We start from the raw sequence: 27,860 nt of genomic DNA, 5'->3' as shown, positions 1-27,860 counted from the left end.
CTTTCACAGGAATCAGAGGACACTGCATAGATGTGACCAATAAATAAAATTACTCTTTTCCTTCTGGTCAGGAAACTGATCAAACACAGTGTGTCAAGAATTTCTTCCAAGTCTCCTACTTTTCTAAGCTTTTTATCCATTTCAGAAATGTTCCTTCTTTGCTCCCAGACAAGCTTTTTATTCTCTTCCAGATTTGGCAAGATTCTCAATGCTAGAACTTGGCTGGAAACCTAATCTACATACAATGAAAGTATTATTATATCCCTCTTCTTTCGCTAAACTGTGACATGATTGAGGACAGGGATTATTATGTTAATATAGCCAGCATCCTACACAGTAACTGGAACCAAAGAAATGACTACTGAATGGATGAAATTCTAAGGTGAATTATGACTTTCCCTGATTTGCATACTGTGGTGTAAAGTAAGACTTTGACAAAAGTTGTTACATTAAATAATAAAATTCATGGCTTAAAATGATAGTTAAATATGAAAATTTTAATCATGATTTCTCTTTTGTACTGCTTTCAATAGAATATCTTCAATTAAACCACCAAGACTATAGTAAACAGTATTACTTATAAAGATTCTCAAGAAACAAAATGTAGTGAATGTGTACCTAAAATACAGTATATACATTATTAAATTCCACTCCAAAGACAGACTCCAAAATTACTGGACAATCTGTTTAATTTAAAATTATTTTAGCCTTTCTATCAGCAAAGGAACTTGAGAGTTGTCTAGAATTCCGTATCTTGGTCTCTCACTGTATATAGAAACAGTTATTTTCAAAGAACTAAGAACAAGAAAGACAACTATTCAACTGGGATTTCATGCTGAAGACTGCCCTCATCCATGATGGCCTAGCACGTGGAATTCGCGAAGCTGCCAAAGCCTTAGACAAGCGCCAAGCCCATCTTTGTGCGCTTGCATCCAGCTGTGATGAGCCTATGTATGTTAAGTTGGTGAAGCTCTTTGTGCTGAGCACCAAATCAACCTGATCAAGGTTGATGACAACAAGAAGCTAGGGGAATGGGTAGGCCTCTGTAAAATTGACAGAGAGGGAAAACCCTGTAAAGTGGTTGGTTGCAGCTGTGTGGTGGTTAAGGACTATGGCAAAGAGTCTCAGGCCAAGGATGTCATCGAGGAATACTTCAAATGCGAGAAATGATCAAATAAAAAAACTGGGCTCTTGTTTCTCATTTCTGGTTTTTTGGGGGAGGGCAGTAAAACAAGGTCCCCGTTAATGAAGGGCAAAAGATAAAAATCATGGAAGTATGCAAAAAAAATTTTTTTAAATAAAATTAAAATTAAATTAAATATCATGTTTTCAAAGAAAATTTCTTATTCATGATATGATGTTAGGTGAAAAACAGATCAGGCAAGAATGCCCATATACAATAAGACTCTAAGCTTTAAAAATGAAAAAAAAAAAAAAAGACTGAAGTGCATGTATGGGTAAGTGATAGACCTGTGTTGTTTTCCACTCCCTTTCTTTTGGTAGCAGCATCTCAATATTCTTCTATTGAAATACCCTTCTCTTATTCTCAACCATTGTAGTTCGGGTAGCATTAATTGTTCCCACTCTCAAGTTCTGGAATAAGCACAAAGTTCCTGGAATAGGTGCAGATGGAACAAGTGTCCAGATCTGGACAGTCAGCATATCCTCTGCCCCAAGCAGAGCTCAGGAAGGGGCACATGACCCAACTGGCTAGATAAGGCTCAATCCCAAAATTTTTACAGGAACTAATCAGAAAGAGAATGTTTAGCTGAGGTTGCTACTTGATAGTGAGCCAACCCAGAGAAAAGCAGCACAACGAGATGAAAAGAGAAATAAGGAAAACTTTGAAAACATTTTGTCTCTAGATCTCTCAGGTGTGAACAGATGTAGCTGCTGGAATTTACAATTACTGTTGGGAAACAATTCTCTCTGGATTTCTCAGGTTCCTGCACAGTCAGAGCCTTCTAAACAAAAGGTACTACAAGTATATTTGCACAACAGACAGTCTTAGAAACTAGATAGTGTCTCCCTAAAGACAGAGATCTCCAGGGACCTTTAGAGAAATAAAGGCCTTTCCTTCCCTTCCCTGGAAAACATTAATTTATATTCTTGTTTTAAAAAAACTTATGTCTTATGTTAATTTATATTTTTTACTTACATTGACTTAAATTCTAGGGTAATAAACCTAAAGACACTTCCCCCTCACCCCTGAAGATCTGCTTGATGCATAAGTCTCATCAGTGTTCCAGACTTAAGTTACATGAGGCAATAAAGTATTTTTTCTTATTTATTAATTCACTCAACAAATATTTGCTGAGAGGCTACTAAGCTTTGTGTCATACATTTTCCTACACACACACACACACAAACACAGACAAAAATTCCTGCCCTCACAGAGATTATATTCTTGAGAAAGGAAACAAAATACAAAATAAGTAAGTAAAATACACAGTGCTAAGTGGTGCTAAGGGCTACAAAAAAAAGAAAGAAAAGGATAAGGGCTATAATGAAGAAAATGGCAAGAAAAGGTAGTAAGAAGCATGGGAGAGGCAGGAGAATTCAGATTTATGTTAGGCACTCAAAGACCTTACAGAGGAAGGACCTAGAGAAGATAAGGAAGCGAGTCATATGGATATCTGGAGAAGAGCACTCCCCAGGCTGGGGGAACAGTAAGTACAAAATACCTCTTTAAGGAAGACCAAGGAGGCCTGCATGGAGAGAGCGGAGACAACAGTAAAATTTGAGTTCACAGAAAGATCCTGCAGGAGAGAAGGAGAGCAGGACCACAAAACTAGCTCATTTAAAGGACTTGACCTTGTTCTCTGAGTTACATGGGAAACCACTGAAAGATTCTGAGAAAGAAGTGATGTGATCTCCTACTTTTCAAAAAAATGACATTAATATGCAGAGGCTAATATTCTGAGAGTACCAGTATTCAGGGAGACTTGCTATGAGTTATGTAGAGGAGCAAAAAGATGGTGTTGGACCAGGCTGACCCAATTAGAGAGAGATGGTGAGAACTGGTCAGATTTCAGATATATTTTGAAGCCAACAGAATATACTGAAAGACTGTGTAGGGGAAGTGAAAGAAAAAGAGTAAGGATAACTTCAAGGTTTGGGGTCTGAGCATAAACAAAAAACGAAGTTGCCAATCACAGAGACAGGAAGGACTGATTTTTCTAATTGGATGTCTATCACTGGCATGCAAAAGACTAACAAATACAAAAATTTATTCTGGAAAATCAGCTATTACAAATGACATCCCTAAAGTGTGCAACTAATTGAATCAGTAACAGAAAATGAAGGGAATTTGGTATCCCTCTACTGTAGGATGAGAAGTCAGCAATCCTAAATAAGCAAAATATCTTGTAAAGTTTCACCTCTTGCAAATCAGACCACATGCCTATTAAGGATGAAACTGTTGGGTACTTAGTAAAAATGTTAGGATGTCGGTATATTGCCCACTATGTAGCAGTCTTCAGTAAGGTCCTTAAAAAAAGAAGCACACTTTGAACAAAGTCTTAATAAGAGGAAAATCTTTTCAGACTTTCACTACCAATCCAATATGGCTGATAATCTTGCAATTTACATCACTGAAAATCAGGTATCTCTACACTAAAATTTGAGTCTTTTTAACTACACAAAAGGTGGGGAAGGCCTGATGCTCCAGGCTCCTCCCCAAGCATCGTAGCAAAAAACATGCTTTACAGCCTGGGAGCAGGGATAAACTGGCTGTACAATTACCTCAAGAAGTTGCTCTGAAGGGCCTAGAGACAGGCCAAGATGAAGACTGAGAAGCCTAAGATTTGCTGGTTTTCAAACCTCAGTACTACTGACATTTTGACTGGAAAATTCTTTGTTGTGGGAGGCTGTCCTGTGCATTGCAGGATGTTTAACAGAACCCTTGGGCACAACCTACTATATGCCAGTAACACCTGCCTACTCAACCCACAACACCCCCTTGCAACAATAATAAAGTCTCCAGACATTGTCAAACATTCTTGAGGTTTAAAAAAAAAAAGCCTCTGTTGGAGAACCACTCACTGGTCAGGGTGGCAAAGTTGTTTAGAGACATACCAGGCAATGCCTTGATTCAAGGACTAGGATTTGGGCTTCGGCACTTGGGAGAAGTTGATCAAGTGCAAACAAATCAAAAACTTACCAAGTTTATAAGAAAGTTGTATTGCCTAAGAAACTCCCAACAAAGATTTGTTACTATTCAACCCTTAAGTTGTTTCCCTGGACTCCAACCCCTCATCAACAGCAAACGGGCTGTTGAAGCTGTGCAGTCCTCAGAAAGGGAATCCTTCTCATACCCACCTGGGCTGTGACCAGGAGGAAAAACAACAAAGATCTTTCCAGGTGGTAGAACAAGAGACAGCCATACTGGCTAATTAGAAATCTTACTCCACTGCTGAGGCAAAGAGTCCTCGCCTTCCCTATCCAATGAAATATGAATATATCATGAATTGGAGAATCTCAGTGGATTATTTCCCCTTTTTCTCTTCTCTAAGAATTTTTGTTGGCCTTATGTTATTTTCCTTCTATCACTGAACACTGGTTTTATTAAAATTAGTTATATTTATCATTTAACCCTAAGTTCCTTGACCCTGTCAAACAGAACTGAGAGAAATTACCCAGGGATCCTAGACTTAAAGTTAAATGCAGTAATTAAACCAGTCTTTGAGTTGTATTCCTCTGTTGGGGGTCAAGCGGTAAATGCACTGGAAGTTTTAAGTGAAAGATTATGTTAAGTCAGGTGAGGGCATTTTTTCAAGGGTATATATGTAAGGGAGGACACGGATGCACACTGGGAGGATTACAGTGAATACCTGTTGGTTATGCTCGTCCAGCATCCACTCCCCCATCCCATGATCACAATACCTGCTTTCTCTTTCAGCGAACTGCCCAGCCTGACTCTCAACCCACATAGTTTAGAGCACATGGCTGACCACACCTCCTATCCCTCATTCCAGTAGTTAGCACCTGATTCAAGTCTGGCCTCTCATCGTACACTATCCTCCTGACCCTATGATCAAGGATGGAAAATGACCCAATTCATTCAAGGAGACGTAATCCCAGGACTTTTGCTAAAACTATGAGTAGGAGAAGCTCTTTTCACACTGGGCTTGCTAAATTGAAAGAACATAAACCTGGAGCCATTAGGGAGCTCCTCATGGAGAAAGCCTACCTGAAGGCACATCTGACACAAGGGAAAGCCACTGAGTTTGCTGAGCACATCGTTTGAGCCCTTGAATCCATCTGTACCTGAAGAGAGTACATTCCTGTTCATTCTGGTGCCCTGAGCTAGTGAGAGTAGGGTTTTGATCTAATGCAACAGAAAGGTGTTTTAAAAAATCTAGTATCAGTACCAGTTACCAGACAAAACTGGTATTAGTCTTCAGAACAAGGGAAAAAAAAAACTGAAGCTGTAAGAATTAAGTTACTTGCCTAAATTCATACAACTAATTACTGGTAGCATAAATGCAATCCTAAGTGGTCTGTTTCTAATATTCATGCTCTTTCCACTATATCTTACTCTTTCTCTCAAGAAAATAGTCCAAAACTTCTCTAGCCTTTATAATTATCTGGAGCCATAAGGTAAGACCTTACACAAAGTGTGCATTCTACTAACATTTGTTCAATAACCAAAAAAGGGAGAATCTTATGGCTTTCTGCTCTGTCTCAGCAACAACTTGTTTCCTATGTAACGGAGGACATTTCTGCATTATTTTTTATAATGTAAGCTATCTTAAGGACATGTCCACCTCCTTATCATCTTCCTTCTCTTTCAAAAACCATGGGTTCACTGTATATACTAGCAAGTGTCTCTAGGCTAAGGCACTTTGATGTTAGAATCCCAGTTTCAGCCACAGGGTAAATAAGGCGCCAAAACACTAGTAGGACATCAGAACCTTAGAGAGAGGCCATCACCACAGACTATTATTCTGCTATAGTTGTGAAACTCTGAAAAGGACACCACATTATAAGCAAAAATACTGTTGTTCATGTTAGTATTTTAGGATATTTATAAGAACAACGTTAACTTCAAGAAAGTAGCAGCTATTTATAAACAGTCAAATCTCTTTCAAATACTGTTGAGTGTGAGAGAAAAGGGAAATGGGATAGAATTTATGAATATAAGATCTCTAACATTTTCAAGAAATCTAAAAACTATGAGAATTTTTCAACAGAGCTGGAATATTTCAATAACAATGCTTCACAAGTCAACTTTTGTTTCCCTAGAAGGTGTGGTAAATTGATTCACATCCAGACTTACTGGATTCAACATTCCATTTTTAAACTTACTGAAAAATGTCTGTATTCTGGCTAAGATCTACCACTTTCTTAGGCCTCTACTTTTTCTTTACTTCTAGCAGCTGGCTTTCTTTTTAAGGAAAGTTTTTTTACAAAGAAACAACATTTAATCATTTGGCAAAAGTCATTCTATAGGATAACTTCAAATAGAGAAAAAAGCCAAGACAAGATGTGGACACTGGGCAGTTAGTTAGCTGGGGTCATGCATATCTTAGGGTCTCACTTCCAATAAGAGGAATTCATTTCAGCAAAACTTCAAATATTTCAGCACGGACTTTTTCTGAGTCACTCCCAAATAGGTGAAACTGACATTAAATCCAGGACTGCTATTGGTTCACTATATTTAGATTGTTATTATTTCATTTATTTCAGGTTTAGCACATGAAAGACCTAAATTCAAATCCTAGGTGTACTTTATAGCTAGGTCTCCTTGGATAAAAAGATGTGATGTAAGACTGGTTCCAGATCACAAAAAGAAAATACAAGCTATCCAATCTACATGGTTGTCATGAAAATCAAAACAAATGTACAAAAATGTCTAGCACTTTGAGTAGGCACTAAAGAAATATTAACCCCCCTTACCCATAACAATATCTAAATCCACGTAATTTACACAAAAACTTGTACTGACAGAAACTGTTTCTTTTTGAGAGGTTAAAATGTTGAGGGGGGAAGAAAAAGGGGCTATGCAGAAATAAGGAATTATAATACAATATACTATACACATATATACACACGCATATATACAAACACATAAATATCAGTAAGAGAAAGAAATAAGCTTCCTACTTTGTAGAAAGTTCTACTATATACAAATCTAGATGAAGAACCTTATACTTTGTCAAACATAATAGTTCATAAGTAACTGGGATAGTGATCTGTCAAGTTGTCATTAAAAATCATCTGGGACAACTGCATTGGTTAGTTCCTTTTAATTACTCTACTATTGCCAATTTATTCAATACATAGAAAGTAAAGAGATCTGTCAAAGTGATGGTACTTAACCAGAATATATAAATTTGGAGTAAATTCAGAAGGGATATGAAAGTGACACTAACTGAATCTGCATCATTAGAAAGTCCACCATACACCACGGACTCTATACTGAAACAAGAAAATGATGCTTAAAAATGTTTCATTTGCTCCTATCAAAGCAAAATTTGTAAAACGTCTGTGAAAGTTGCAATGATGGTTAACCTGAATAAGAATGTATATAGAAAGCATGTGATTCTGAAGAAAATATAATTCAAGAGAAAGTCAGAGCACTGTATAAACATTTTCACGAAGCAAGAGGTAGTTGTGGCCGCTAGGGTGACTACTGACCCAATTAATACCAAAACTGAAAATTGATAGAACGGTCAAATGCATTTATCTTTGTAAACTGTGTAATTAACAAAAAAGTCCAAACAACTGACAAGAAAAGCTTGGGAAATCTTTCCAAGCTGAAGACATTCAGAGAGCAGAAAGAACACAAACTCCTGAAGCATTCAACTCCTGTCAAACATTACCAAGAAACAGCAGCAAGCGGCAAGCAGCACTACTGTGACCACGGACTTACTCTTCAACTTTATGACAGTGCAGCAGGCCTTCTGATTAAGCCAGAAATACTCTTTTGTTCTACAAACCCCCAGGACAAAAGAGCCAAGAATAAGAAACTCTGCATGTATGCTAATGATGTAATGCAAAATCACCCAGACTTCGTCTTAAAAGCAAAAATTTGTTTAAGAACTTTGATGACTGCAGTCTTGTTTACAGAATCATTAGGGTCTGAGGGGACCACTTAAATTTTTCAATTAAATCTTACTGTATTTTATGGAGGGAGTTGCATCCTAGATCCACAAAGATTTCAAGAAATACCACATGCTAATGTCAAGGGTCTAATGAACATAGTTTTTAACTGTATGTTGTATATACTACTTCCATGTAGGGCAAACTATTTAAGTGAAATCTCATTCACAGAAATGTAATTTTAAAGAAATTTTTCTAACTGAGCCAATGTAAAGAGCACTTTTATATACTACACACCCAGAATACAAATATTCTACTATTAAGAGTTTCCCCTTTTCCTAAAACCATTTGTCCCACTAAGGAAATACTTTTTCTGCAAGTAAAATAATTTATACTGGAAAACTACTTTCAGTTTTTCTATTATAATATTTCTTTTTTATAATAAAAACCATGATGCTATTACTCAAATATTCTTAAATGTTCATCATTAATTACTCTAGCTTTAAAAATGTAACACTTGATTATCCGTATTTCATATACAATTAGTAATCTTTTCTTTTGCAGGATTACAAGACTGTTAAGAAAAAGTGAAGAAGCAGTCATTTCAGGAAAATAGAGAAATAAATGGGGTCTCAATGATAGTACTATGAGGTGTGTCTCAAGTGTTAGTTACTAATAATAGTTATATACATTTTTAATGACTAATTTTCCTCAATAAATCAGAGTAGATTCAAGTTTATTCCTATAATAATGTCATTCTCATTGTATTCTGATATGCTTCCTAAAGTGGGAGAGAATACAAAGAAATTAGAGAGAGCGCACTAGAAAACTACACATTAGAATATGTCACACATGTAAATATCTTGTACCTGGGTGGGAAAAAATATTGAGAATCACTGACTTAGACGACAAAATCTTTTCACTGCTAGATGAGACAATGAGGACTATTTAGTTCAAATCCTCTTTACTCAGTTCAGCGCTTGCTTCTCACCCAATAACTACAGGCTAGTCTGTACATTTAAACTATTAAGTGTGTGTTCTTTAAGAATTAGAATCCCATACTTATAACACACATTTTGAAATTGGGTCTCTGTAAAATAGTGCACCCTAAAAAAAATTATTTACATCAGTAGGAGACAGAAAACATTCAGAGTTTTACATATTATTACATTTGAAAATAAAGTTTAAGTTTTAAACAGATTAAGTAAATGTAGTTTGAGGTGGCAGGGAGCACTAGTTAGAGATTTAAGAAAGATAACATTTAGTTTTTCTGTACCACTTTTAAGCAAATATTTGTGGTTTAAAGAAAAGGAATTTAGGGAAACCATCCAACAACAGATGATAATCTAAGGTGAAAAAAAAATTCAGGAATTCAGATGAACTGCATATATTTTGAGGTAAAAATCATTTAAGGTAAATTTCTGATTATCCCTACCGAGATACAGTAACCCAAAAACTATAAAAGAAGAGCTAATCTGAGATATTTCTAATTATTTGGTTTGCACAAATGCAAATGTCATTCAACTGAAGTAAACTTAATGTACATTATTTTATTTTCCTAAATCCAAAACTTAGGGACTTTCAGGATGGCAGAATAAACACAGTAATACTAGGAGAGATAAAATGAAAGCTACCATGTAAGGAACTGAATATGGAAGTTGAACACTTCCTAACTTCAGACTTCCTAAATTCAGTTTTACCTAGATTGTCTCATTTCTTCTTCATAACAATCTTGTGAGGCAATTTTACCATCCGCATTTTACAGATAAGGAAACTCTGGTTTAAAGACATTAAGAAGAAAATCCTGACTTTTGACTGGAACCCAGATTATCTGGCTCCAAAATAAATGGATCTTCTTATCACTACACCCTGAGACTTGGCAAGAAGCACATATATTAAAATTTTCAATCTCTTCATTAAAACCTTCTAAAGGAAGAGACAATTTTTTTTGTTTGTTGGGGGGGGGAATAATTAGGTTTATTTATTTGTTTGGTTTTTGATGGAGGTAGTGGGGATTGAACCCAAGACCTTGTGTATGCTAAGCAGGCACTCTACCACTGAGCCACAGCTTTCCCCCAGGAAGAGACAATATTAAGCTTATAGTGAGTGGTGAGGATGTATAGACTAAAAATTAGGCAGTCTGATAAATCTGAATATTTAAGAAATAAGCCTAAGTCAAGAATGAAATTAAATTTTAAAAAGCTGAATATGAAGCAATCCCCAAAATAGAGAAATCTGAAAATTTCTGTAGGAAGGCACTAAGTAAACTTCATGTCACCTCGACATTTTGAATTCCAAAGAAAAACCTTGAGAGGGTCCATATTTTGTCAGTCTTACAGCAGTTTCAGATGGTTAATTAGACCTATATTTATATTTTTTAAAAAAGTGGGTAATTGCTTTGGTTTGACTCTTTTGTTCTGACTCTAGTCTGTCCTCTATTTATTCTTTTCCATTTTTCCTCCAGATCTTGGAGCCCTCGTCTAATTTAGGGTAACTGAGTCTCAAGTTCAGTAACTCCTTCAAGTTTAGATGCGAGTGCTGACACACTGCAGCAAAGACCATAAAATTGCAATGATTGGTAGAGCGTTACAGAAGAAACAAAAGTTTAGTTATTTTCCTAAATAGTAACTATCATGGAATTACTGATGGCTTTTTTCTGTATAGTTTTTTGAACTAATTTTAAAGCATTTCATTTTTATAGTAAAAATAGGACAGGGAGAAAAAAGGAAAGAGGGAATGAAGCAGCGGGAGGGGGAAACTTGGAACTTTGATTAAAAAAATATCTGAACATCTTAGTCTTTCCAAAGTTCCAAAACTATGACCTGTTTGTTCCCTTTTATCTCTCAATTGTATGATAAATTAACCATATATAAGCATGCCAAAGTCAAATGAGATATGGAAAAATAATAATGAGGCAATCCAAAGGTCTATAAATTCTGAGACATAGCTCAATTATAGTATTTAAGAAATTAGTTATTAAATGAGGTTAAGTATGAAAAACAGATTTAGGGTATACTAAAACTGAAAAGCAGGATTCAGATTCACATACTTAAAGAAGAGTGCAGGAACTTCCTAAGTATGGAAAAATTATAAATATAATATAGACATTTGTGAATTTAAATCCATTTCTTATTCTTTTATTATAAACTGAAGTTCTGTATTAAAATATTCCTTTAGCAACACAATGAAACAATGAAACAATACCCAAGATAGTTTTAAGTTTTGTCAAAATTAACTTAAAATCTCTCTAGGTTACTTCAATTTCCATGAAATAGTTCTACTAAAAAAAGTTCACATTTGTAAGCTTTCTTTTTCCATTACAAAATACATTCTTATGCCAAAACAACATACATAAGATTGGTCCAATTTATTATGTTACCAAAACAATGCATAATTGACAGGTCCCTAGGACCTGTCTTCAAAAGAAGATGCTCATTTAAAAATCAAGTACAAAACTATAATCTATTTACACAAGAGTCCAATTTTAAAACAAAACTTTTATTTGTATAACAAGTTCAATAGAGTTCCTTTTTTTTTTTTTTTTTTCTGCAGACCAAAAGATGCAGTTTACTCATCTGGGCCTTAACTTACAAAGATGACTTCTACTCACAGAACTGCTTTATAATAGTCTCACGAAATTCAATTACTATAGTTTTTATAACTGCTGTTCCCATCTATAAATGGAAATAGGCACTTTACAAAATTTTGGTATGATAAGTATTTATGCTGATTTTCAAAATCGATCACTTCAGTCCCTCTGTTCCTTAGTACATACCATATGACAGCTGTCTTGAAAATGTTATTGCTGTGTAGGTGGTGAATATTCACTGCACAATTCAACTTTTCTGCATTGTTTGAAATTTATCATAGTGAAATGCTGGAGGAAAAAAAACGGCAAATTTGAAAGGTTCGCAGAACAGAGTTATAGCCACGTAAGAGTTGAAGATGAAAAGAATCTGTCTACCAAAAGCCTGAATTATTTCAACTACTGATATCAACCTTTGAAATAAGTGTAGAAGCTGCATTAACAATTTCCATGGCATACATTTAATACTGCCAACCATCAGTGCTGAAGCGAAACACATCTTCACTAAAAGTCTTTCGTGGAATAAACTAGAGAAAAAGTTTCCAAGTATACCTATGTACTCAGTGTATTCCCAGTACCTTTGAAAATAGGTCCCTTGGCTCAAGAGAACTAGTAGATAAGGCTTTCCGGATCACAAAACATACAATGAGCCTTCCTTTGCATTGACTGACAAATGGGTGGCTCTTCACAAATGTATCTTCCTAAAGCCCATACGGGTAGATACACCAGGATTCCAACACTGCACAGTGAAATAATATTTTGCAACACTTTTAAAAAATCCTGTTCCCACGCCATAGGCTGAAAAGCCCTTCCTAGCCTTTAATCACTAACATAGTTTTGGTCTACTCTTAATGATTTTTCTGTTGCACTTTTATATTGGAGACTTCAACTGAGAAATTTATTATCTTAAAATATTAGGAGAAATAGAAAAAAAAAATGGCACTACACCTTTAGAGAACTTTATGCCAAAATGACAGTGAGACCACTATGAATATAAGCAGCTTCTTATGAAATAAAAAGATTAAGGCTTTTTAACCATAAAACAAAAGGAAACGAAAGTCTACGAGTCGTAATAAATTACTAGATTTTGGACGGTACAACACTATATGTCAAAATCACAAATGCACAAAAAGTAAAAAGCGACTTCACAGTAAATCTGTGCACGACTACCGCCCTACCACCACCAACTCAATTAGCGTTTTCTAGAAAGCTAATGCTAAAGGAGATTCCAAACACCTCCTCAACCCTAAATGGCAAAGACAGAACAGAGCAGAAATTGCCCCAGCTGCGCTAGCTTCACACTTAATCTATCTCTTAAGGGTCACCCGTGGCCAAGACAGGAGCAGGGATGTAAGAGGGGTTGGGGGTGGTGGGGTTGACAAGGGAGAAGAGCTGGGGGCAGACTGCGCCGGTGGAGAGACCGCAGGGCCCCATCAGTAGGAAGGAGTTGGGGGAACACCTAGGGGTTGGAGTTGGGGGTGGCCGCCCCAGCCCGAGGGCCGCGCCAAGAGGAGTCCCGGGAGAGAAGGGGGTCCAGCCGTGATGGGCGGTGCCCAGTCCTCGCAGCACCGCCCCACACCCCGCAGGCCCCCGACCCGGCTACGGGGCGGGGCCAGCGCGCCCGCCTCCGCTCCCTCGCTCCGGCACCCGCCCCCTCAACCTACCGTCCCCGGTAGGTGGGAGAGGCGGGCCTCGCCGGGCCGGGTGGGCAGCCCGGCCCAAGCCCCAAACAGGAATGCGCCGCCACGGGCGCAGGACGGACGGAGACCCCGCAGCCAGGGGAGGGAGGAGGTGGCTGAGGGCGGAGAAAGAGCCCTCGGCGCAGCCGCCACAGGCAGGGCTGAGCCCCAGGCGCCCCACTGCGGGCAGGGAGTGTTGCCCCCGTCCTCCGCTGGCCTTCCCTCCGCTTCCCGTCTCCCCCAGTGTTGCCCCGGGCAACAGCGCCTGCCGCCGGCGGCCCGAAACTCACCTACCTAGAACCTGACAAGCAGGAGCCCCTCAGACCCGGGAGCCAGTCGCCACCCCGCGTCACGGGGGCCGCCACAACCAATGGGCGCCGCTGTCACGAAGCTCCGCGGCCAATCCGGCTGCACTCCGGTCTCCGGGCACCCTCGAGGTCTCAGCCAATGGGCACCAGCCGAAGGCGGGCGCTGCCTCACGACCCCCAACTCCCTCTTCCACTACCTCCCAGGAGGCGGGGCGCGGCCGATTGGCCCGGGACCCGGAGGGGTGGGACTCGGGCTCCGGGCCGGGTGGGTATGCAGGGACCCGGGGCTGCGGGCGTGGCGAGGGGAGGAGTGGAGCTGTGGCCGCCGCCCTGTGGGCCGGCTCCCTGGTTCGGGTGGGGTCACCAGGTCCTCCTGCTGGCGCCGCTCTCCTCGTCCCTGTAACTCGCTCTTCTCCCGCCGGCGTCCACGGCTGCCGGGGTGGGAGTGAGGGCAGGATGCGGCAGGAGGCGGACGGCGGCGTCACAGGAAACTTTGGGAGGCTCGCCTGGCCGCGGCCGGGAAGTGGCCGGGCCGGGGGTGATAAGCTGGGGCCGCCTGGAAGGGACTACCCAGCGGGTCGGCAGCCGGAAAGGAATTCGGAGGGTGGGGGCGGAGGCGTGATTAAAATGTTAAGTGTGCCCGCGGGGTGCTGGGCGTTCCCGGGAGCTGAAATCTCCGGGAACGGAAGCTGCTTTGGAGCGCGGACCCTAAATACGAACTTTTCACCCTCAAAATCAGTCACTTTTCGTGTATTTCTTACCTGCGTCTATTGTAACGTTGATTCCTTTAGAATAGTTTTCAGCTTCTCCACTGGACCCTGATTGCCTTACAGGCGGGAACTGCCTCTTATTATTGCCTGAGACCCCTTTTTTAAAAAAGGCTAGACAACCAATGCTGAAGTTGTGATGGGTGCTGTGAAAAAGCCTAGGGCAGGTTCTGTGAGTAATGCCCCGTAGTAAGTCCTTACCTCTTGCTGAGTCTAGAATGTGAAGAACCGAAGTTGGTTTGCTCCTCCAGTGAGCGCTGTTTCTGAAGCGTCATTCACCAAAAGAATTTGGTGGAAAATGAGTAATATGAGCAAAACAAAGATAACTAGCTGATCTGTAACAATATGATAGGTGTTATTAGTCACTATTTCGGGGTGTGTTTCTGTACCCGACTTTTTAAGGCATTCTATCGTTCAATGCCTTGGTTGAACCACATTCTTAGGCTGGAACAAGTAAATTCTAAGGTCAACCCTATCTCCACCTTCCCCATTCAAAACTTTTTTATTACCTGGAGTCAACGAAATATGAATATTTTTTATAAACAAATTTATTTTCTAAACAGTTACTTATTTTACTATAGTGAACAGCCCTACGCATAGAAAAACAGATTTTAAGTGAGACTTTTCTTGTCTCCTTCTTTAAAGAAACAGTCTGTAAAGACAAAAAAAAATTGTTTTCATTGTGTTATGAGGGTTTTGATTGTTTATTTGGATTTCTTTTAAGCCTAAGAGACCTTGTATTTTACAGATGAGAAAGGTTAAGTAACACTGCAAAGGTTACACATAACCAATTAGAAGCAAAATGTAAAGAAAAAAATTTTAAATCAGAAGTTGAATTCTCCCAGTTGAAGATGGAGGAAGCGATTTTCCTTTCTTAGAGCATTTGCCTTAGAAAACTTGTAATTGTTGAGTACTTTCTCATCGCTTTGAAATGTGTATAAGTTATTTGGAGACTTAGATAGGTCTCCGTCAGCTAGTATTTTGTTAGCTTTACATCCCAAAAATATCTTTTTCAAGGACCTCAGCTCTATCTCTTTGAAATGCAAACATCAAGAGACATAGCAGCCATGAATGGATAAAGAAGATGTTGTGGTATACATGTGTATACAGGATGGAATATTATTCAACTGTAAAAAAGAATGAAATCTTGCCATTCCAACAACATGGATGGACCTTGAGGGCATTATGCCAAGTAAAATAAGTCAGACAGAGAAAGACAAATACCATATGATTTCCCTTTTATGTGGAATTAAAAAAAAAAAAAGCTCAAAGATACAAAGGACAGATAGGACAGATGGGAAGTTGCCAGACAGGGGGTGGGGAGTGGGTAAAATGGTGAAGGTGGTAAAAGGGTACAACTTCCATACTTCCATTTAAATAAGTCATGGGAATATAATGTACAGCATGATGACTGTAGTTAATAATACTGTATTATATATTTGAAAGGTCCTAAGAAAGTAGATCTTAAGTTCTCATCACAAGAAAAAAAATTTGTAACTATATATTATGACAGATGTTAACGACCTATTGTGGTGATCACTTAGAAATACATACAAATATGGAATGACGTTGTACACTTGACACTAATGTAATATTATATGTCAACTGTACCTCAAACAAAAGAAAGAGAGAGATAGAACCCCTCTCTCCCAGTTTCTATGGGAGAGTAGATGCCTAACTTCAGTGGGCAAATTGCTCCAAGTTGTAAAACTACCTTCTGTCATGAAGATGAGAAGTTTGTATTTTCTGTGCATAAAGTTAATTAGCTAAAGCTGATGGTCACTCCAACTATCAAGTAAACTTAACATGAGTTATGTGTACAGTGTTATCAAGGCCTATTCCTTAATGACTAGTAATCGTTTATCTTGAAAACTTATGTAATGGCTTGTATCTGCTTGGCTGAATAAAAAGGTGAGACTGCTTTCTGTCTGCAATCTCTTTGTTGATTGCCTGTAATTTACATCACATTCTGGTCTAATGTTTATCATAAGAAAAATGTTATGGAGAGAATTTCTGGGTTAGGAGATTTTGTTTTCACTTGTATTTCCCCAAAAATACCCATGCCCAAAATATTGAGACTATGAAGTTAAGGAAAGAAATTAGTGTCTAGTTTTTAACTTGTTCTTGAAAATTACCACACATTAAGTGAGAACTTATCACTGAACTACAAATACATTTTAATAGAGTCAGAAATTATAATAAAGTTAATGTTTGCTATATATTTCGTAGTGACTTTTAACTATACTAAACAAACTAAACCTATATGAATAAACCTTTTAAAATAGAAAGGAAATTAATTTTCTGTGACTATTAAATGTTGTGGTATAAGTCAAGATAATATGAATGAAATCAATGTTTATGCATTAAATGGTTAGACAAAGCCAAAATACAGCTTTTGGGATTGCTTCAACTTGGCATATTTTTTCCAAGAACCCTAGGACTTCTCTACCTTTATACAAAGAAAATCTAAATCTGGAAAGATGTGGTTGGTGAATTTGTTATTACAGATTTGCAGAAAGTGGGTTTAAATAAACGGCTGGTGTGGAAAATAGAACTATTTGATGTACATTGTATGTGTGTGTGTGTCTGTGTGCGTGCGTTTGAGTCTTAAGGAACTCCCATCTCTGAAAACAGAATCTTTCCAGTTCTTCAACAGTGCTCTCAGTTCTCACCTATTCACTCAAACTTAAAAACTGCTTGCCATATGCCAAGCATTGTGCTAAGAAATGCTATTTGAGTGAATGTACTTGAAGTAAATGAATATGGCAATAATCTATGCTGCATTTTCCAAACTAAAAAAAACAATTATAGCAAATCCAGTTTAAAGTGTTCCCTCAGATAAAACTATCACTTTGCATTGCAACACATTTAGCAGACACTTTGTTTCACTTGATTTCAGATATGCTGTGTAAATTTACACCTTGTAAATGTAGAGAGAGGATGGAAGAATAAAGGAAAATAATTTCCTGTCTAGATGATCCATGGGCTTCATAAAATTCTAGACACCCACAAAGAGCCTAAGGGATGTGTATCTCAGTTGAAGTTGTTAGCATAAGACTTAAGAGATTCATTTTCTATTGTTAAAATTTAGATCTGTACCAGGTACTACCATGACTTTAGAAATGCCACAGTACTGCCTACCTATAGATAAGTTTCTGTATATATTTTATTTTACCAAATACCAATTTTGACTATTCTAATAACATTACTTACCTGGACAAATGAATACAATAACATGAATGTCAAATTTTAAGCAATTAGTAAAAAAATGATTTTACCCTATCTTTCCATCCTCCAACCTCCTCCCCCATTTACCTGTATAATTTTGTCTCATAATAGGCTTCAAGAGAAACATTGGCCACGTGCTATCTTAGTTCAACAGCCTCCATATCTATCCTTTCCTCTTTTCCTTAATTTGTGTCTCTTCTTTTCCTCCCTTCCACCAGCTCCTTTGCTTTATGCTCTCTGTAATCCACAGTTCATACCGAACCACTTGCACATACCACTCCCAAAATAGAAAGAGTGATAAGACATACAATCTGGAAATCATACCTATCTATTCTGGACATACCTCAGTGTCTGTCTTCAGTGAATATAAATTTCTTTGATTTTGAAAATTGTCCTCTTGAATGAATACTGTCACTAGAGATCACATTTGTGTGAAATTTTCTTTAGGACTTTTTTTTTCTGGCTTTCTAAATTTCAATTTTTCAAGATGGCTATGTGGCTTTCTTTATTTTACAAATCTATATAATGAAAATAAAGGAGGGAAAGAAGGGAAGAAAGGAAGATGAAATAGAGTTGGAGGAGGAGGACTTCTATCTGCCTGCAAATTGGATGTCAAATCCATTAACACCATCTCACAACCATCCCACCCAGCAAGAGACTGCCTGTGTCCCTAGCACTCCGGTGCTGGTCCCCTGCTTCCCTGACCTTCTGCTCACCATGGAGAAATACTCCTGCTGACATTCTCAGTCAAGACGTGCCCTCTCCAGAATGCCCCTGGATCACTGACCTGTCCCTTTTTAAGTCATCATTTTCTTAGAAGTTACTTGTCCTTTTCCTCATTCCCTTATTCCTGGGTCACTGGACCTTCAAAGATAACTGTCAAATGTGTGCCATGGGAGAGTGCCAGAGTAATCTCTAAATGTGGGTTAATGCACTAGCATCATCAGAATCACCTGAGAATCTTTTCAAAAATACAGACTTCTAGCTTTACCCCCCAGTGATTCTGACTTGGAAAGATTCTGTCTGGAAAGAGTTCAGAAAATCTGTGTTTGGAAAAAAAAAAAAAAAACAACAATGAATCTAGTCAACACGTGGGTGGAACACAGGCATTTAGCCCTGTTCCTACCCCAGGCTCCTTGGAATAATGTAAATGCGTATGCAGATCACCAGGAATCCAAGGCCCAGGGATCTTTGAGGGCGTAGGTGAGAGAGAGGCTGAAAACAAGAGAATTTGTTGACAGTGTATAACAGGAGTAGGGAGACTCTCAGATCACTTCCCCAACCAAGCAGTTACATGATACACCACCCTAACTCAGTCCAGAGACGATAAAATTTACTCCTTGGTGAAAGTGAACTAGACATGCTCTGGTCCTGAAGACACTGACATACCTGAATATAGGGGTGAGGTGTCTTACTGCCACTGGGGTGAAGGGAGTAAGAGAAACTTCCTCTCCCACTCAGCTCCTATAATGATGGTTTCCAGAGTTGTATCCCTCAGAGAGGATACTGGAGGATTCCGTTTGCGAAGAAGAATAAAGGAAGCCTCGTTTAAAGCGGGATTGGGAAGCTCTGAAGGGGGAGTTCACACGCGGGTAACTCACCTCAGTCTATAGACCTCAGCCCTCTGGCCCAGCAACAAGCTGCCCAGTACCTGCGGCCGATGAAAGCTCTCCCCAGTTTCCTCCTTTCCTCTAAAAAAGCAAGCCCCTCTCCTCTGTTCTCCAGATTTACCTGTGATTCACCATAGTTTACTTGTCCTAAGTTGAAATTCTCTATTTTCAAATAAACTTATTTTGCTGGTAAAATAGCTGGCTCTTTTTAAGGTCAACACTTTCTAGGGAAACTGACTTGCTCAAGGAAAAATACTGGAAAGGACACTGGAGGGGAGGGGAAAATCTTTCAGCATTGTGTTTCCTTGCCTAATCGCATCAAAAAGAAGTCTACCAATCCACAAGTTCCAGCCATGCAGGTAGCTTCTCTCACTCTTAAATATGAAGAGATATTAGGGGACTACCACACTTTTGAGGAAACCCATAGTTATGAAAATCACACACCAAAACAAACAAACAAAAATTATGGGGAGAGGTGGGACAGAGCTGAACAAAACCGAAGCAGAGAACAGAAGAAAATTTTGGAACTATGAGCAACATCATTAAAGAAAGAAATTCCATGAATAAAAGCAGGATGCTATTTTTTAAAGAAATATTCAGAGGAAAAAAATGAGATTTGGGAAAATTAAAATATAGCAAATTTTTAAATTTATGGTAGAAGATAAAGTGAAGTTGAGAAGTCTCAAAGAGGAACAAAATGCCAATTGAAAAGTATGAGAAAAGGAAATTTAGCATCAATCCAGGAGATTGCACAGCTAATCTATAGGAGTTCCAAAAAGAGAAAAGGAGGAGGGTGGAGGAGGGGGTGGAACCATCAGAGAAAGACAATTTCCCAGAACAGAAAGAAGTATGTTTCCAGACTGAAATGGATCTAGTGAGTGCTGGAAAAATAAATGAAAAAGACTCACAGAAAGGCACTTAATCCTAAAATATCAGAACAACAGAGATAAAGAAAATTCCCTAAATGCTTCAAGTAGAATAACAAACAGATTGCAGACAGCAGATCAGGCATGATAATAGAGAATGGTATTCGACTCTTCAACAATGATATTGGAAACTAGAAGAAAATAGAGCAATAACTTTAGTTTCCAAAGGGAGATTATTTACAACTTAGAATTTTCTATAAACCTAATCATCAAACAAGTCTAAGAACAGAATGAAGGTATTCTCAGACATGCAAGATCTCAGCAAGTCTTCTTCCTATGGAACCTTTTATTAGTAAGGTATTTGAAAGTGTTTTCACCAAAAAGAGGCATTGAAAAAAAGAGATGAAGACATGGATCAATATTGGAGAAGGGAAAAGGGAATAGCCAGAATGATGGTGAAGGAAATTTCCAGGATAATAACTGTATGAGAGGCCTATAAAGCAGCCAGTTCACCCTGAGGCAGGAGAATGGAAGTCTCCAGAACTGATGTCTCCAAGGGAAAAAAAAAAGCATCAGTGAATTACCTGATGTATTTTACTACTTGGAGAGATGTATTAGCATTATGACACAATTTGGAGATGACTGAAGAGCAGGCATTTAAGAGATGAAGCAATTATTAGCCACAGGGGGAAAAATTTTATTTAAAAAAAGATTTTACATTTAAAATGTAGTCACAGTTTATATATGACACAGACTGAAAAGACAATTACATAATCATCCTACTCTAAGCACTGAATGTTGATTTAACAAAAAAAAATTACAATATTGTAATTCCTACAGTATTGTAGGAATAGAGTGCAGGAAACTCTTGAGTGGAAGTATAAGTGAGTACAAGAGAGCTAAATCTTCTTCTTCCATAGTAGGAAGAAGATAATTGCTAATTCTTCTCATTGGGTTCGGGGGTTGGGGGGTGTTGTGCAGGCAGTAAAAGAATTTACTAGAGATGAAGGAGGAGAATAGTAAAGGAGTTTATTGCCATAGACAACAGTGGGCCACACAGATGAGCGGTGCCTGTGTGAGTGCCAAGGGTTGGTTGTTGGGGTCTTTTATAAGGGAGGGTCACACCAGGTATCAAGGGGTCACAAGGTGTCTGATAGGCTTGTGCACAAGTCCCTGACTGGTTGTTGGTGAGTTAAGAAGTTTAGGGTCTGTGAAGGAGTGGTGGGATGTATGACTCTAATAAGATGAAGACAGAGCTGAAACAAACCAGCCTGGGCTATTGTAAGATTAGGCATTACCTAGGGCTATTAGCTTGTTAGGGGAAACACACCTAGTAAAGAATGTACTTTATCTTTTGAGGGATCGCAGGCAGACATCTGAGTGCCCAGGAATGGGGGTGCTTGGACTTTAAAGGATGCCAGTTGGCCCCACAATTCTGAAAAATCGAGACTGGGTGTTGAAAGCATGCTTCATGCTAGGAAGGATAAACATCAGTGTTGAGAAATATCGAGTACAGCTATGGGGATGGGAACTGAAGAGTAACAGTGTTTAAGGCTGGAGGCTCCTTCATATTATAAACGGTGTGCTATCATCTCACTTGCATTGCTTTGATAAACATAAATATCAAAAAAATAAAATAAAATAAAATCTCTAGGTGAATCTGCTGCACAGCCAGGGTTAAGAACTACTGGGTAAAGAACAGGATGAGGAACAGGAACACCTGTCCCTATCACTACAGACAGCATAAATGTTTAAAAGAATAATGCCAGACACAACTTGCTTTCTAACTTGGATGGTTATTCATTCAATAAATATTTGTTGAGCACCATGTACCAACACTGAAAAGCTCTGAGGATACTACAGGAAATTGCAGGGACAGGGCTTTTCACCTGAAGTCAGGTAGGAGATACAGACCATAAGCCAGAAAACAAATTGATAAACCATCTATAGATTTGATAAATGCTAGGAAGGAAATGAACAAAAAGTGAGGAAATAAAGAGACTGTAAAGAATAAAACAGCTAAGATTCAGGTCTTAGCTTCACAGCTGTATACTGTGAACTGAAGCAAATCCCTTAAACATTCTGAGCCTCCATTTTTATATATAATAATTGAAGATAATCTAATCTCATTGGATCTTATGATAATTAAGGTAGTGTAAATGAATGGATTTTCAATATATAAATTCTTATTCAGATATGTTTTTTTTTACCCTTAAGGGAGCCCTTTTCAGTTCTTAATTAGTTTCCTTGCCTGCTTCCCTAGGGTTCTAAGGTACACATTGTCAGTGGAGTAAGCCACCTAACGGTCATTTTAATTTTGATGTTCCCACATTCAAATGCTTTAGTTTAGAGGTAAACCTAGTTTCTTAACCTTGACTTCAACCTTTACTGATCTATAGCATTTTAAATATCCAGACTTCTCTCCTACCTCACTGTTACCTCTCCCCATCCCCCTTCAACAATGGAATGCTTTTTGCCTCCACATCTCGTTTATTATTATTTCATTATTATTAATTTATATACATGGTATATATAAATTTGGTGTTCCGTTCTATGAGTTTTGACCACTGCATAGCTATCGAACCGCCACCACTGTCAGTATGCAGAACAGTTCCAAACAGCTCCTGCGCGCGCACACGCAGAGTCTCCTTATGTTACCCCTTTGTAGTCAACCCTACCTCCACATAACCCCTGATCTGTTCTTCATCGCTATAGTTTTGCCTTTTCCAAAATGTCATATTAACGCAGTCATGGAATATATAGCCTTTTGAGTCTACCTTCTTCACTTAGAAGAATGCATTTGAGATTCATCTGTTACTGTGCGTATTAGCCATTTCTTCCATTTTATCGTAGTGTAGTGTTTCATAGTTTATCCATTTCCCAGTTGAGGGACATTTGGGTTTTTTCCAGTTTTGGGCAATTATGAATAAAGTTACTATAAACATTCATATACAGGTTTTACTGTGTGAATGCAAATTTTTATTTCACTTGGGCAAATAACTAAGAGTGAGATTGCTAGGCCCTGTGGTAAGTGCATATTTCTAGGAAACTGCTGGACTTTTCCCAAAATGGCTGTACCATTTTACATTCCCACCAGTAATGCATAACAGTTCCAATTTTTCCTCATTCTCATTAACACTTGGTATTGTCAGGTGTTTTTCTGAGGAGGGGGAAGTGGATTGGTGGGTTTGTTTTCTCATTCTGGTAGGTATATAGAGGTATCTTATTGTGGTTTTAATTTATATTTCCTTATGGACTAATACTGTTGAGCATATTTTCATGTGTTTATTTGCCATCCACATATCTTCTTTTACGTATTTATTTTAAATTGAAGTATAGTCAGTTACAATGTGTCAATTTCTGGTGTAGAGCATAATGTTTCAGTCATACATATATATACATACATTCATTTCATATTCTTTTTCATTACAGGTTACTACAAGATATTGAACATAGTTCCCTGTGCTATACAGAAGAAATTTGGCTTTTATCTATTTTATATAATAGTAGTTAATATTTGCAAATCTCAAATTCCAAGTTTATCCTTCCCCACCCCCTTTCACAGCACTCTGTGTATAGTGCTGCTATGAACATTGGGGTGCATGTTTCTTTTCGAATTAGAGTTCCCTCTGGATATATGACCAGGAGTGGGCACATATCTTCTTTGGTCAAGTATCTGTTCAAAGCTTTTGCTCATTTTAAAAATTGGTTGTTGTTTTGAAAAGAAAGAACAAAGATGAAGGACTCCTATGACCTGATTTTAAGACTTACTAAAAAGCTATAGTAATCAAGAGAGTGAGGTATCAGTGAAACATAGATATACAGATCAATGGAATAGAATAAACGGTCCAGAAATATACCCATGCAAATATGATCAATTGATTATTGGCAAAGGTGCAAAGAAAATTTAATGGAGAAAAGGTAGTCTTTTCAACAAACAGTGCTGGAACAACTGGACATTGACGTGAAAAAATTTACTGTGGCTTGTTTTTTACCCATATCTCTCACCTTATATAAAAACTAACTCAAAATGAATCATAGACCTAAATATAAAATGTAAAACAACAAACCTTTTAGAAAAAATTACAGGAGAAATCTTTATTACTTTCAGTTAAGGAAAGAGTTCTTACATACAACACCAAAAGCATTATATAAAGAAGGAAAAAATCAGTAAATTGGGCTTGATTAAAATTAGGAAAAAATTGATTTATGAAAGATACAGGCAAGAGAATGAAAAGACAAGCCACAGAAAATATTTGCAAATCACACATCTGACAAAGGGCATGTAGGCAGCATATAAATCTCCAATTTTAAAGAAATGCTTTCCATTCTTTCAGGCTCAACTCAAATCTCATCTTTGTGAAAACTTCAAAGACCAGATGAGCTAGAATCCGTATGTCTGGAACATTAGTGGATGAATGAATAAACATTTCTCAGGCATTATTACATTCCTGTAAAGGAGTATACACTAATAAATAGACCCTTATATGCTGGTCCCTTTTTAACTAAAAACCTGTATGTAGACACTTGCCAGACACTTGATACACTGCAGTGTGTTACTTTGCAATGAAATAAAACTCTGACTGAAATAATAAATACTGTGGATGAATGGCATCCTCTTACAGATCCCAAATTGCTCACATTGTGTCTTCGCCTTAAGGAGGCTATATCTAACAAGGGCAGGTCTGGTGAAGTATATTTTGCAGCTATATATAATGTTTTGTACGGCTCTGTGAACATGTATTTGTCTAACTATAGTTAGAGAAAGGGAAAAATTTGGAAAAATTCTGTTACATATTTTATCTATTTTGCTGAAATAGCATTTCTTCTATTCACTTCCAGTTTTTGCCAAATATTATTATGTATTACTATGTATTACTATGTATTATTATTTTCTTTGAAAATCAGAAGCTTTTGTCTATTCTGGAGGCCCTTTAGTCTAACCTCATTTTTCAAAAAGCCATGATCTGCTAAATTTAAATGCAGCTCCCTTTGCTAGGTCTAGATTAGAGCTAAGGACCAAAAGAGGCACCCTTACTAAATTAATATCCTATGCAGCAGTATCCCAAGAGTCCAGGAAAATATGTGATATTGATGTTTCTCCAAAGATTTTAAGACAATAGGTTTGCTTTATACAGAGCTTCCCAATGCATACACATTAAAGGAAAGGTGGGTCCATTCAGCAAAGTGAACACAGGTATAGTGCTGGCACAGGTACAATGCAATTACAGGTCGCCCCACTCAGAGGGCCCTATCCTTGGTTTAATGCTCTCCTGTCACCATCTTGAAATTCTCAGTAATTTTTATCTTTGAACTTGTGTTTTGTAAGTGAAGTCTAAAGGAACAATGGAACATACATGTAAGCAGAGAAGGTATGCACAATACACGTGTCCACTGTTCTTGCCATTCTTTTTTCATTAGTATTCCAATGCCTCCTGCATACAGCAGATGCACAGTGGATGCACAGTTCGTGAGAGTGCAGCAAGTTCAAAGTGAGCATGAGGTCAGGGCATTGTATCTATGACTGAGTTAACAGGGACACTGACGATCCTGAGATGCTATGCTTTCCATTCAAAGCAGAACTAGCTTCTATGCAGAAGGAAGGCAGTGGCATTCTAAGAAACACAAACATGCAAGAAACCTTTTCATACCCTTTCTTATTTGTATTACTTCCTGTATTAGCCAACTACTTACACTAAAATGACATAAAAGGAAAGGGAGAGATATGGCATCATGTAGTTACTTCCCCTTTTTGTCCTTTCTTACTCACTAGTAAGCTAAAGCTAAAGAAGTTAATGGAAGTGCACACATCAAAAAGTGAAATTTTAAAAACTGAGTGTGTAGTTTGCATTGTTCTGGTAAGAATGAGATACATATTCACCTACAAACTATGTAATATGAATTCCATAATTTTAATGATTCTACATATAAGTTAAATGCTCTTATATTTGCATCTAAAATTGTCATTATATCATAGAAAGATGGATGGTAAAATTCATGCTAATAATTTAAAATTAAAGATTCTCTTTACTTCATAGCAAATAAAAAGCTCATCTTGAGAGAGAAAGAAAAAGAGAGAGGCTGAAGAAGAAAGGAAAAAAAGCCTTCTAATTTAGCACTTTTACCAGCGTATTTTCTCCTGCTTTAAGCACCGTTTGACTGACATGAAAAAGGCATTCTTTATAAATCCTTTCCTTGCAGAGTAAACCTGAGTTTTTACTATTTAATGATGTTAATCAATGTCCAAATTTAGAGAGAATTATTTAGTACTTAGTCCATCACCAATGTTATAAAATACCCCAAAATTGTTTTTCCTATAGCAGGTAGAGATTGCATTTAGTCAAAGATAACCTTTTATTTCATCTTCTCTTCCCCAACTCTGAGTAAACTACTCATAAGATCCAAAGGGGCTGGAGGTAAATGTCTTACTTCCTTCTCCTATCAGCAGGGACTCTGATTCTTCACAGGGTCTTGTTAGAAAATGTTACCATAAGCACTATCGGGTCCCAATAAAAATAATATAAACTGAGTACTCACTATATGCGCAGATACGTACCAAGTGCTTTTACACACACTGTCTCATTTAAGTCTTATAAAAACCATGTGGGCTAGGCACTAATATTATCCCAATTTACAGATTGAAAGGAAACAAGAAGCAGCAGCAGCAAAGAGAAGGTAAATACATGATTTTCAGTCTCACAGCTTGTTAATGTTGAAATCATCATTTGAATCCAAGTGATCTAATGCAAGAGTCACTTAACTGTTACCTCCGCTGCTTTGCCAGGTCGGTCTATTGACTCAGAAGTAGAGGAGTGATTTTGAGAGGAAATAAAGGATGACCAACATCCAAGCAAAATGACCAAATGGCAGGGGAGATCAGATCTCTTAAAGTGAAAAATAGCATAGCTGATATTAAAAATCTCTTTATAGCTCCAAAAGTCCAGCAAACCTAAGTTTGAGAACCAGCTCCACAATTTCTCAGCTTTGTGGCCTTGGGGAAATTACTGAACTAAATCTTAATTCTCTCATTTGTCAGATGAGGATAATAACAGCACCAACTTCACAGGGCTGCTGGGGGGATTAAGAGGCATTGTGTATATAAAATGTTTATCTTGGTGCCTGGCATTTAATAAATGCTCTAAAAATGTTAGTTATTATTACTGTTATTTTTAGTATTTTATTTGCTTGAGCTTCTCATCTTCGAACACCCTTTTTCCTTCTGTCTTTGTAGTGTAAGTAATTCTTCCTACAATTTTGAGTTGGAGTTGAGCCCTACTCATAAAATCTCCGGGCAATCAGAATCTTCACTTTTTTTCCTGCAATTCTATGTGCCACCCACTACATCTTGACTGATTTAGTGTCAGATTATAGATTTTCATCCACACACTTCAATTCAAAACCTTCTTTTTTATCTGGCTTTGAAGCATATTGTGTTAAATTCCCAAGTGATACCTTTAGAGTTTGCTGTAAAGTCCTTACCATAGCTCTCAGAAAACTTTTAAGTTGTTCTTAGGGGAACAATCACTGTTTTACATTTCATTATTGAATAGAAAACCTAGAAGAACAATATCAACTTTTAAATGAAATTATACGCCTGGAAGGGGAGTATAAATGTGGAAAAGAGAGCACCTCATTATCACTCTTTCAAGCTGCTAGAGTGAAACTTGAGTCATTGCATATTCCAACATCAAAAACTCTCTTGGATATACTAAAGAACATCATTATGCACACAGCAATAAAACGAGGAAGTTATCAGAGGGAGCCACTAAG

General features: G+C 37.8%; 1 protein-coding gene across 8 annotated transcripts in view; it reads right to left on the bottom strand.

The window, feature by feature from the left end:
- FER (FER tyrosine kinase) overlaps positions 1-14,060 on the bottom strand; it is a 367,832-nt gene extending 353,772 nt beyond the window's left edge. Inside the window, exons 1-2 of one of the 8 annotated variants that reach the window (XM_032476473.1) lie at positions 13,606-13,622; positions 11,822-11,923 (exon numbers count right to left, since the gene is read on the bottom strand). The gene's annotated coding sequence lies outside the window, so the exon portion shown is untranslated. Of the gene's footprint in view, positions 1-11,821; positions 11,924-13,296; positions 13,560-13,601 lie in introns of those variants that run through there. The other 7 variants (XM_032476469.1, XR_004318629.1, XM_032476468.1 and 4 more) reach the window with 7 other exon arrangements.
- Between the last annotated feature and the right edge of the window lie 13,800 nt (positions 14,061-27,860).

The sequence above is a fragment of the Camelus ferus genome, chromosome 3 (assembly GCF_009834535.1).
Source record: "Camelus ferus isolate YT-003-E chromosome 3, BCGSAC_Cfer_1.0, whole genome shotgun sequence".
In the NCBI taxonomy this organism is placed as follows: Eukaryota; Metazoa; Chordata; class Mammalia; order Artiodactyla; family Camelidae; genus Camelus; species Camelus ferus.
This window is presented reverse-complemented; position numbering and strand designations above follow the sequence as displayed.